Source organism: Sinocyclocheilus grahami, unplaced genomic scaffold (assembly GCF_001515645.1).
Source record: "Sinocyclocheilus grahami isolate Dianchi unplaced genomic scaffold, SAMN03320097.WGS_v1.1 scaffold1450.1, whole genome shotgun sequence".
In the NCBI taxonomy this organism is placed as follows: Eukaryota; Metazoa; Chordata; class Actinopteri; order Cypriniformes; family Cyprinidae; genus Sinocyclocheilus; species Sinocyclocheilus grahami.
Window position 1 is genome coordinate 158,020 of NW_015506629.1, and position 12,292 is coordinate 170,311.

At 33.9% G+C, this 12,292-nt stretch overlaps 1 pseudogene; it reads left to right on the forward strand.

Annotated features, from left to right (window-relative positions):
• The window catches only part of LOC107570381 (maltase-glucoamylase, intestinal-like), a 75,233-nt pseudogene that overhangs the window by 45,711 nt on the left and 17,230 nt on the right, over positions 1-12,292 (forward strand).

Genomic DNA, 12,292 nt, shown 5'->3' on the forward strand with positions numbered 1-12,292 from the left:
AAGATATTAAGGCTAATTTTCAGAGAATGTATGTTTAATATACTGTAAAATTATTTTATTTTGAGGCAATGGCATATATTTTTTCACTTCTTTTAACCATAAGCAGGTGAAAAACAATTCAATAAGACAAAATATAGCTTTATTCAAGAAACATTCTCTGAAAATTAGCTTTAATATCTTATGCAGCTTGTTTTAAGGACATTTAGAGGAGTTTTTTAAGGCCTTAGTATAACATACAGAAACTGAGAGGAGTTCTCACTTCATAAAGTGTTTAGTTCATGTTTAGGTGTTAGCACGCATGCATTAGCGGTCAGACCTGTGCATGTGTGGCACTTGAGAAATAATTATCAGATATAGTTCACCTTTATACCTGTGAGCACATTAACTCACACCCACTGCTCTTAACAGCACTCAGACCCGCACACAGGCCACAGCCTCTCTCTGTCTGACAGACGATTAACATTCAGTCTGTATACACACACACACACACACACACACACGGGCACAGATGATGAACGGGGTGTACAGTTATGTCTGGATTCAGCGGGACACAGCTGTACAGATTTGGATTGTGCAAATATGAAATATAGTTCAGGGCTAAAGTATTTATTCCCATGGTGTCACAATGCATAATGCAGGACATCGTTTGTCCAGATCTATCTGTTTGCAGTTAGATCATAAATAAATCAGTTGCTGAGATAAAATACAAATAGTTAATGAAATATTGATATTAACTGTACCTGTTACATTTCTAAAACTATATACTCTGGAAAAAAAAAAAAAAATATATATATATATATATATATATATATATATATACAGTATATATATATATGATACATTTTTTTATTATTATTAACAAATCTTTTTCCAATAAATTCTAATTTATTTAATCTGATCACTTTTTTTATTTACATAATAAATATTGTTGAAAAGCAACTGTATATAAAATAGTTCCTTACAATTATTGAGCAGGCTCAAGACAAAACTGGTAAGGAAAACATTTTTTAAAATATATCACAATAAATAATAAAACTATCCTAGCATGTGCATTGCAAGGAAGGAGGAGTGAGCTTTGCATGAGAATCCATTCAGGTTTTCTTCAGCAGTGTTGAATGACTGTAATGTGATTAGTTTTGTGATATTTGAGAGAGGCAAGGTCCCGTGACCTGGGGACCGGGGTTTGCTGCGGTGTCTCTTGATGTGCTGAACATTCGCTACACCCTCCTGACGTATTTGTACACACTGATGTATGAAGCCCACACTCACGGAAACGCTGTGACCAGACCCATGCTGCACGAGTAAGTGTCCACCATTTAGTTGACCCACAAATTAAAATAATTTGCTCACCCTCATACAATTTCAAAACCATAAGAAAGAAAGAGAAAAAAAAGAAGTATCATTTAAAAACTCTCAAACATTCTACTAAAACATGAAAAATGTGTATGGGTCAAAGATGAGATGTCCCATTTTGGTGACTGCATCAAATACATTTACAAAAGGGATTATTATATATGCAGACAGCGTATTAAATCATGTAAAGTGTCTACTTTAATGTTTCAAATAACTTTTGTGAATATAAAATGTCAAAATATGGATGAAATAATGTTCCAGTGCATTCAGCATAACAAAATTATGTAATATATACAAATTAAACAGCATAATTATTCTGACATGTACATGTTAAAATACATAAAATAATTAGTGAAAATATTAAATGTATTATATTTTAAATGATTAAAAACTTGCTGCTGACAAATGGGTAAAACCTAGAGGTTTCTCAGAAAAAAATAAAATTAATTAATTAAACGGGGCACGTTCAAATGTATGAAAAAAATTAAAGCTGCATTATAATTTTATTGTTTTGATGCTTGAAAACCCTTTTTCATCTTTGAGTCATATAATGTTTTGTGGTAACGTCTAAAGAACATTATTAAATACCATATAACTTTGAACAAACATTCTAGTGACGTTACTTGAACTTGTTTGTAACTTTGAGAGAACTTTGCCAGAACGTTAAGGAAGTTCTGCAAATGTAACAAGGCCTGTGAGTAAATGATGACAGAAGTTTCCTTTATGTGTGAAATATCTCTTTAAGACCTTCATTCATGTCCTGCTCCTTCCAAATATATCTTCATTACACCATCTTTTCTTTCTGACACTATTTTCAGTCCATCCTCTCGTTTCAATTACATTTCCCCCAAAGCATCATGGGAATGACTAATCAGAACTTGGACCAAATGCTCTGTCTCTGTATTGGTCTTATATTACTGTATCAAAACTTTTAAATTTTTTTTTTTTTGCCTACTTTGATATCACTACTCTGACCCGTCGAACCTTCCTCTTCCGGAATCTGCTATTTTGTTCAGCATCTCAACCTCTGCATGTTTTCATTTCATGCTCTAAATCTCTCTCTTGCTCATTTTTTGTTCTCTCCCTCATGAACTGTACAGTGTTGAGTGGATGATGTTCTCAGTGCTGTGTTCTTTACTGTAGGTTTGTCACAGATGAAAAAACCTGGGGCATTGACAAACAGTTCCTCTGGGGTCCAGCTCTTCTAGTCACACCTGCTCTGGACCCGGTATGAAACACCCTGGCTACATTAGTAATAATTGTAATACTAATTACAAATAAGTCATTGTTAATATATATATGCGACCCTGGACCACAAAACCAGTCATAAGGGTCAATTTTTCGAAATTGAGATTTATGCATCAATAAAAGCTGAATAAATAAGCATTGCATTGATGTATGGTTTGTTAGGATAGGACAATATTTGTCTGAGATACAACTATTTGAAAATCTGAAATCTGAGGGTGCAAAAAAAATCTAAATATTGAGAAAATCGCCTTTAAAGTTGTCCAAATTAAGTTCTTAGCAATGCACATTACAAATAAAAAATTAAGTGTTCATATATTTACAGTAGGACATTTACAAAATATCTTTATGGAACATGATCTTTACTTAATATCCTAATGATTTTTGGCATAAAAGAAAAATCTATAATTTTGACCCATACAATGTGTTTTTGCCTATTGCTGCAAATCTACCCATGAGACTTAAGACTGGTTTTGTGGTCCAGGGTCATATATATATATATATATATATATATATATATATATATATTTACTAAAATAATTTTTTATGTAAATGTACTATTATTTTTTATGCTGTGCATATTCTAATATTATACTACATCGTTAATGCATTTAAATTATATTACTTATTTTAATATTAAAATAGTTTTTTTTACATATAGTTAAAAGTATGTTTTTATGTATTTTATTATTATTATTATTATTTAGTGTGTGTACATATTCAGTCAGTTAAGAGAGACTTGCATTTCTTATTATTGTTTGGGTTGTTATTTATGAATTTTTTACTCATTAATTGTGTTTTGTGAAGGGCGTTACTGTGGTCAAGGGATACCTGTCATATGGTGTCTGGTATGATTACCACACAGTAAGCATTTTACCAACATGCAAGTAAGCATTTTATTAGTAAGCATTCAAATCTTTATTAGCATGTCAATTTATCAACCAGCTATAATAAAGCTAGCTTCTGAAACAAATTCAGCCTGCGATACATTGTCCTCTATATAGTTGGGCCTCTTATCTCCTTGTATGTGATTTATCATCCAGGGTAAAGCTATAAGAACAGGAGGAGAGTTTGTGGATATGGATACACCGTTAGAGAAAATTAACCTGCATTTGAGAGCAGGCCACATTCTGCCCTTGCAGAAACTAGAGAACAACACACACTACAGGTGAAGCGACGCTGCATCTGTGTTAATACCTCTTTAATGGGCCGTTTTGCTATACTTGCATAGGCTTCTTGCCCCCGCAAACGGTCACGTTTTCTTTTATATGCCCATTTTCCAATGTCTCCTCCTTTAAGAGTTCACACTGTTGTTTATCAAGATGAGTAAGTGTCTGAACACTGAATAATTAATATTATGTAAATGTGAGTGGTTGCTTGTTTATCTGTTGTATGTATGTTTAATGTGTTTTGTTGTTTCATGTAGTCGTCAGAATACTCTGGGTCTGATTGTTGCTCTTAATGATGGAGGTGAAGCAAAGGGATCCCTGTTCTGGGATGATGGAGAGGGAATCGGTGAGTTTTGTGTGGTTGTGTGTCTGTAGGAATGGGAATCGTGGGGAATTTAATGGTTTTGACTTCGCTTGATGTTTCCAATTCCATTAATGATTTATTCAACCCGGTTCATTGGAAATATGTTGAAATACACCAATTCTGCAAAATGCAAAACATTGCTTTTTGCGGCATTTTGTGACACTTTAAAAATGAAATGTTCAGGGAGTAGTGCTAAAGCGGCATTCATTATTATCCAAAACAGACAAAGTTGACTTTGGCAACGTTTTAAGTTGGTTGCACATATTGTGGCAGTTCAGAACTGAAATGTCCAGTAAGTGGCGCTAAAAGGTCCATGCTCTATTGCGTTTGAAAATAAGATAACACCTACACTAACCCCTACTTTAAACCTAAACGATAGTGTTAATAAAATAAATAAAAAACAAAATTTTCCTCTACTTTAACACATTTTGACACTTAACCAGCTCCATACGTATGGATTTGCTGATGTAGTAAACTTGCTCTGTAGCGCACCCGGTACAGCATTGCACTCGTCATGCAATATGCTAAAAGCATTGGGGTCATTGCATAGTTTTGTGCAAAGAAACATGTGAAAATAAGTATTGATTAATCACTAATCTGCCCATGTGTGAAACTTGTGTGAAAAAGAATAAAAGTTGTTAGTGTATTACTGCGACTGGTTTTCATTTCAGCTCAAAACTGCAGTGAATTGTATGTATAGGCATGTTTTTGGAGTTTAGCAAAGACACGCATATTTCCAATGAGCCTGTGTTGGATTTATTGCTTTTTTTCTCACAGTAAATACTATTATTGGTAACCTACTTTAATTTAAAGTCTTATCAGCAATGCAATCAGTAAAACCCTGTTGTGAAAGTATATCGTTATATATTCTTTTGTGCATGTTGTTATTTAGTTTTATGTAGATCATTCTAAAATCATTTATCACAATGGTTCCTCTCTTAATCTTCTTGTTTATTCTTTCTCCTTACAAATATTGTCCAGAATGGCCCGATACCTCTTGACATCTTTCTCTGTGTTTGATGTACGTTAATATGTTTTGAAGAAGTGTGCAGTTCTTTCAGATTTATTTGGACTGTGTTCATTAAATCCATTAGGGAGTCCAAGATTGTCCATCTCACTTAAAGCCAAACATCTGTGGCCACTCTATATTTATAAACAAATCCAGATCCAAAACTGTTTCATGCTGTAGCAGCTCAAGGCCACTTGGCCCAGGTCAGAGCTCTCTGGACGTCCTAGGGCTTGATGTCGTATGTGCTGAGATTATTTGAGCGGTGGGGAAAACACGGCCCTATGGAGTTGAGATTTGTAAAACGAGGTCAGACTCAGCTAGATTGAGTTGTCTCGGCACAGATGTTACATAAATACTGAAACAACTATTTTCTGTTATTATTCATTCTGTTCTAGTAATATCTAAGTGAGAGAATCTCAAGAAACGGGTGATATGTCCTTTTTTCCCTTTTTTTTGCATTGTGACATTATTTTCATGATAATCAAGTATATTTTCCTCACAAATATGTATTAATGTATCCGAATGTTTAATGTCAGCACTAATCATTTGCAATAGCATTTTTGCTTATACTGTAAATGGGCGTGTGTGTGTGTGTAACAGCTGTGCTGTGTCATTATGTTTATAGCGTACTCTTACCAGCGAGGTTTCTGTAAATGGGCTGGCCGAGGCTAACAGACTGACCCTGGGTGTCATGAGGGTTTGGGGTGTAACAAGCCGTGTCATGAGGGTTAGCATAAAAGTGAATGGGAAACCTGATGCCAGCTTGGGATTCACATATAACTCTGAAGTGAGGTGCTTCATGCAAACATATACTTTACCATTCATGCTGTCAAAACCACTGATACAATTATTAAAAATGGTACCTTTTATGTGGACAACAAGATTAAAAAAATAAAATCAATTTTATTTTTATTCAGTTTTATTCATTGGAAAATAAGTAAATAAATCATGTTACCTTGCAATGTTTAAAAATGTAAAATACCAGGTAATTGTATAAATTCTATTTATAAATTATTTAATTTAGTCATTTTATATGCATCTTTTAAAATGCATTTTAAATGGATTGTTCTTGAAGCTATGTATTTGCCATGCGTTTGCCGGCAATGTTGTATATTACTTTTATGATAATATGAAATTTATAAATAAATGTTATTTATATTGAAAATTATTTAATTGTAATATTTCTATGAAATATTATTTTCCTAAAAATTAAGAATATTATAAATAGTACTTAAGTTATTTATTTTTATTTTTAAAGAGATTTAAATTTTTTTATAAAAAAAAAATTCATACAATGAATAATATTATAAATAATTCTATAATTTATATTGAAAACAATTTATACATCATAGAAGTATTTATTTGCTACTTTTAATTGATCCTGGTCATAATTCACCCCAAAGAAATATGAATTTATAATGTCCTTAAAAAATATTTATTTTAACTGAAAATTATTTATACATCATGGAAGTTGTTTTCTGCCTTTAATTTATGCTGAGGACAATAATAATAAAAAAAATACAGTAAAGAGAATCACTATTGAGAATAATTTAGAAGGTAAACATCTGAATGCATTCACCCCACTGATTCCTCCTTGTATTTTTTGTTAGATGTTTTCCTTGTCCTCTATACCTTTGCCCATGCACATTGAGCTTGATTAAATACATAGAGAAGTTTACATTATCCTGGATTGTTAAAAAAAGTATTTTTAAAGTTGTATGTGCATCAACCGCACCGTTTCTATTAATAAGACTGCAGGCAGGAGCTCCAGTGACTGAGATTTATACGAGTCATGAGAAGAATCGAAGGGGGGGAAATGACAAAAAAACTGTGTGCATGTGAATCTGAATAACTAGTGTTCCAGTCCACACCGAATCATTTATCTTTCTTAGTATTTCCCGACTGCATAATAAGTCTGAAAGAGGCGAGGCAGCTCCATCTGTCTCCATGTGTGTGTTTGCCCTCAGTGGCGTATGTCAGATCAGAGGTGGCGCTTCCTAACGATTCGCTCCAACATCTTTTATTTTTCTTCATCATGCCATTATGAGGTCATTGACTGAATTGGTCTGTAATCACACACGAGTTTAAGCTCTTAAAGGAATAGTTCACCCAAAAAATTTAAATGTGCAGTAAACGTACTCACCATCAGGCCATCCAAGATGTAGAGGAGTTTGTTTCTTCATGGGAACAGATTTGGAGAAATTAAGCATTACATTGCTTACTCACCAGTAGAATGGGTGCCGTCAGAATGAAAGTCCAAACAGTTGATAAAAACATCACAATAATCCACAAATAATCCACACCACTTCTAATGAAGCAAAAAGATGCATGTTTTTAAGAAACAAATCAATCAAGACTTTTTTAACTTCAAACGGTCGTTTCCGGTTAAAATATGTCCATGATATAGTTTTCTCTAGGGGGCCGATCCATATCCGAGATTGTGCATATTATAGTGTTACTTCTGAAGCCATACGATAGCTTAAAGGGTTACTCCATCCCAAAATGAAAATTTTGTCATTAATCACTTACCCCCATGTCGTTCCAAACCCGTAAAAGCTTAGTTCGTCTTCTGAACACAATTTAATATATTTTAGAAGAAAACCGGGAGGCTTGTGACTTTCCCATTGACTGCCAAGCAAATTACACTGTCAAGGTCCAGAAAAGTATGAAAGACTTTGTCAGAATAGTCCATCTGCCATCAGTGGTTTAACTTTTCTCCGCTGTGGCTGTCAGTCATTCGTTCAGCCTTTAAACCCTGGTCACATTCGGTTACGACAGCTCGGTAAAGCTCTCTCCAAGATCATTCTGTGTTCCCGTTATTATACTTGATTTGTAAATACATTTCTATGATTTTGCAAAAAGGACTTTGTTCTTGGCGGAGTTTAATGTTGTTTTGTTACTTGCTACCGGGTGTCTGTGGGAACAAAACACGGGCGTAGAAAAGACTATAAATAGTTGTTAACGCACACAGTAACTGAAATTTTAAACTGTTAAAAGAAAGGCTCAATAACTGTTGCACAGATATAATACACTACGCATCAATTTCTCTTCCCTTTGTGCTTTGCAGTTTTTAATGCAAAGCGCTGTGTGCTGTGACTCCGTGTTGCTTCAAGCACATCATTCTGCACACCAGATGCGCATATTGTAAGCGCTTCGTGCCGCACTGTATTTGTTTCGTCCTATCAAATCTGTTCAATCATATGTTGTTGCCTGATTAAAAAATATGCTATACATTTAAAATAAATGTATTTTAATTTTATAGTATATACACTTATAAATAAATACATTCATGAATGTTTTTCATTAATGGATTTTATAATACAAATAGCAATGTGTAACATTTTACCATATTTAGTGCAACACTTTTATTTGTTCCCCACAAAATATTGTTTTTAAATTAAATGTTTGGATTTCTAAAATTATTGTGCACTGATTTTTCTAGAATAACTTTTGCTGCCAGATTATCCACTAACCTAGTTTATGATATGTTTTTGTCATAGATCATGAATATACATATATTTTTTTCATATTTATTGTTTATTTTTCTTTATAATGAAGTAGTCTGTATTTAGTAGATTGAGAAAGAATGATTATTAGTTCCACACACAGAGATATATAAATTTTACATTTATTTAAATGGGAAAAAAAAAAATTCATTGGTATCGGATCGGTATCGGTATCAGCCAATACTGAACCCTAGGTATCGGTATCAGCCAATACTGAACCCTAGGTATCGGTATCAGCCAATACTGAACCCTAGGGATCGGTATCAGCCAATACTGAACCCTTTCTAATGGTATCGGTATCGGTGGCGAAAGTTTTTGTCATAGATCATGAATATACATATATTTTTTTCATATTTATTGTTTATTTTTCTTTATAATGAAGTAGTCTGTATTTAGTAGATTGAGAAAGAATGATTATTAGTTCCACACACAGAGATATATAAATTTTACATTTATTTAAATGGGAAAAAAAAAAATTCATTGGTATCGGATCGGTATCGGTATCAGCCAATACTGAACCCTAGGTATCGGAATCGGTATCGGAGGTGGAAAAGGCGCAACATTCAGTAATAGAATCTAGCAAATCTGTGGTAAACATTCCCACTTGGATTATTCTAATATCCATTATAGGCGAATCCGCCTTTTTTTACCTCCGATACCGATTCTGATACCTAGGGTTCATTATTTACCGATACCGATCCGTATCCCTAGCTTTCTCCAGTGAAAACATCGTCTCATCTGAATCAGGTGAGAAATATGCACAGATCAAGCATCGTTTACAAGCAACAAGAGATGGTGGATTTTGATGTGAGAGGACAACAGGAGATGGACTTTTTCACTGGAGGAAGCATTATGGATTATGGACTCGTATTTTGGCCAAAAGCAATTGTTTTAAGCTAAAACACCTTAACGATGGATTTGTTTTTACAAACATATGCAGCTTTTAGATTCACAAGATGTTAACTGATGGACTGGAGTGGTGTGGATTACTTGTGGATTATTGTGATGTTTATATCAGCTGTTTGGACTCGCATTTTGACGGCACCCATTCACTGCAAGTGATGTAAAGCTAAATTTAGCTTTCATTTTGTTTGGAAAAATGCATTTTTCTGTTGGATTAACTCTCTCTAATCTCACACTATCAAAACGCCATCGAAACGCTTTCACCTGGACCACAGGATAGATATGGACACAAGTCTACAGAGACGGGCTTGAGCCAATCGCATGATTATTTACCTTTATTTATGAATGTTCAGTCAACTAGTAATTTATTTAGCATTTCTGCTGGAAGCTTGTAATGGATATCGTCTGGACTTAAAATATGAAATTATTTCTTCTAAAATTAATGTTTGACGTTGTTCTTGCTTTGGATCTGATATTAGAAACTATTAGTGGTTGTGAAACTTAAGGCCGAACTTGGAAGGCTGGATCTGTAATGCCGGCATTTGAGGAAGTGGGAATATAATGATAACCCTTAATTATCGACAATCACAGGTTTTTAACGAGAAAACCTCTCAGCGGCGGCTACCTGCCGGGCGCGCTTCACGCATGACTACAGTTTGAAGTAATGATACAATAATCAATTATTCATTCTACAGTAAACATAATGATATCAATTAAGCAATGGAGACTGTAAATTGATTTCTGCTCTAATTGGCAATCATCGCGAGCTGGAGAGATGGACGCCGCAGGGAAGAGGGTGGGAAGGGTGTGCCTTCGATATTTAGATGCTAGCCAAAAACAATGATAATTGAGGAGCTTTTTTTAAATTCGAGTGTGAAACAGGATGAAGCCGTTCTGACTGAGACTGTAATTATTTAGGTTTTTTGATTATGTGAAAGGGGTTTATCCAGAGCTTGTATTTAATTAGCGAAGAACAGTGGTCCTGCTTTCCAGGGTTTTTACAAGAAAAAGAGCAGTTTTCCTTCTCTAGTAAGGCAGTTTATACAAAGTTTCAAACTTCTGTTATAAAAACATCAGCTCTGCCTGAGTTGGTTGTGTTAATCTTACCATTAGAAGTTCAACGCTGTCCATTAAGCGATATATGAAAGAATAATACAGCTGTAACGTGGAGAAAGATTTTAAAATTGCAATAAACTGATTTAAACCTCAGGAAGCCTGTGACTGATTTGACTTGCTGATTTTATGGTAATATGTGTTTCTTACTTTTGTTTCTTTCCTGCAAGCAAGCAATCCAGACATCAGTCAAAAGTCAGGTGCATTAAAACAATCAATCTGATTCAAATAAATCAAAAACAGACAGAGAGTGTAGTCTTGATTTAACCAACCCTCCAAACAAAGACTGGGATTGAGAGGAAAGTACTCATGACAAAAATAAAATAGAGGGAAACAACAAAAAGAGGACATGAAAGATGAAATGCACACTCAAGTGACTTCAAAGCATCGACACGGGACTGTGAGTGTTTGCGACGTCTATATGCTGGAATACATTAGACAAAACATGGATTAGGGACAAAAGCGCCAAAGAAAACATCGACGCGCGCTGATCCAGAACACTAACGCTTTGTTTTCACGCAGGTTACAGATGTGACATGAATGATTTCATGTGAAATGTTAAAAATAGAATTATATCTGGAGTTTTGTGATGAAGAATTATGTGTTTTTATTGTCAATGATTCATTTTCTCAATACGTCTCAATTTCATCGTGCAAATTTATGAGAAATCTGCAAATAGTCTAACTTAGTATGATCTCACTTGAACAACACAATAAATTAATTGGTGAATTAAATTCACCAATATATATATATATATATATATATATATATATATATATAGAGCGCAAGACTGTCCCAGGTGTAAAAACGCCAAAGTGCAGTGCCCTTAACACACACTAAATCCATCTCGAATACTGCTCCAGAGGCTTAGTGTGTCCCAACATGCATCATGTTCTGGAAATAAATCATGAGACTTTGGGCGCGAAAGGGCACGGAAACCTTTCCAATGTAAGTTAAATATTAATAATAATAAGATATTACTTATAATTTGGTAGTAAAAACAAAGTGCTAAACGTTTTATTGCTGCAAAGATTAGTATATATTTATTTTGTACAACATTTGCAACTGCTGTTTTTACAAAACTATTAGTGTGTCCCATCAGGTAATGAAACGTTGTGCACACTTGTGGTCTTCGTGCTCACTTGAACACTTGGGTCAAATATAGGAAATACATCATATAAGTAGTCAAGTGCAGAGAGCGCAAGTGTGGGTATTTGGACAAGACATGGGTCTCAGAACACATGAGGAATAAAAACACAACAAAAGTACAAAGAGGTGTGACAAGTTGCCCCTGCCTAAAATATAGTAATACACTTTTATTGTATTTCTTATTTGAAATAAATGTGTTACTTTATATGCAAAGTTTTGCAAAACAATAAAAATATTATTCTGATGTGATGGGCAAATGTGTTTATCATGAAGGCTTTGCAATTATTTAATGTGCAAATTAACAACTTTTCTACAATGATACTCAGAAAAATAATTTTGTAAATGAAAAGGCTACAATATTTTGAAAACAGCCACTGTCAGCATCGATATGTCATGTTTCTTGAAAACTGTAGGAAGTATTTTATATTATATTATATTAAATTATATTATATTATATTATATTATTGTTTATTTTATTATA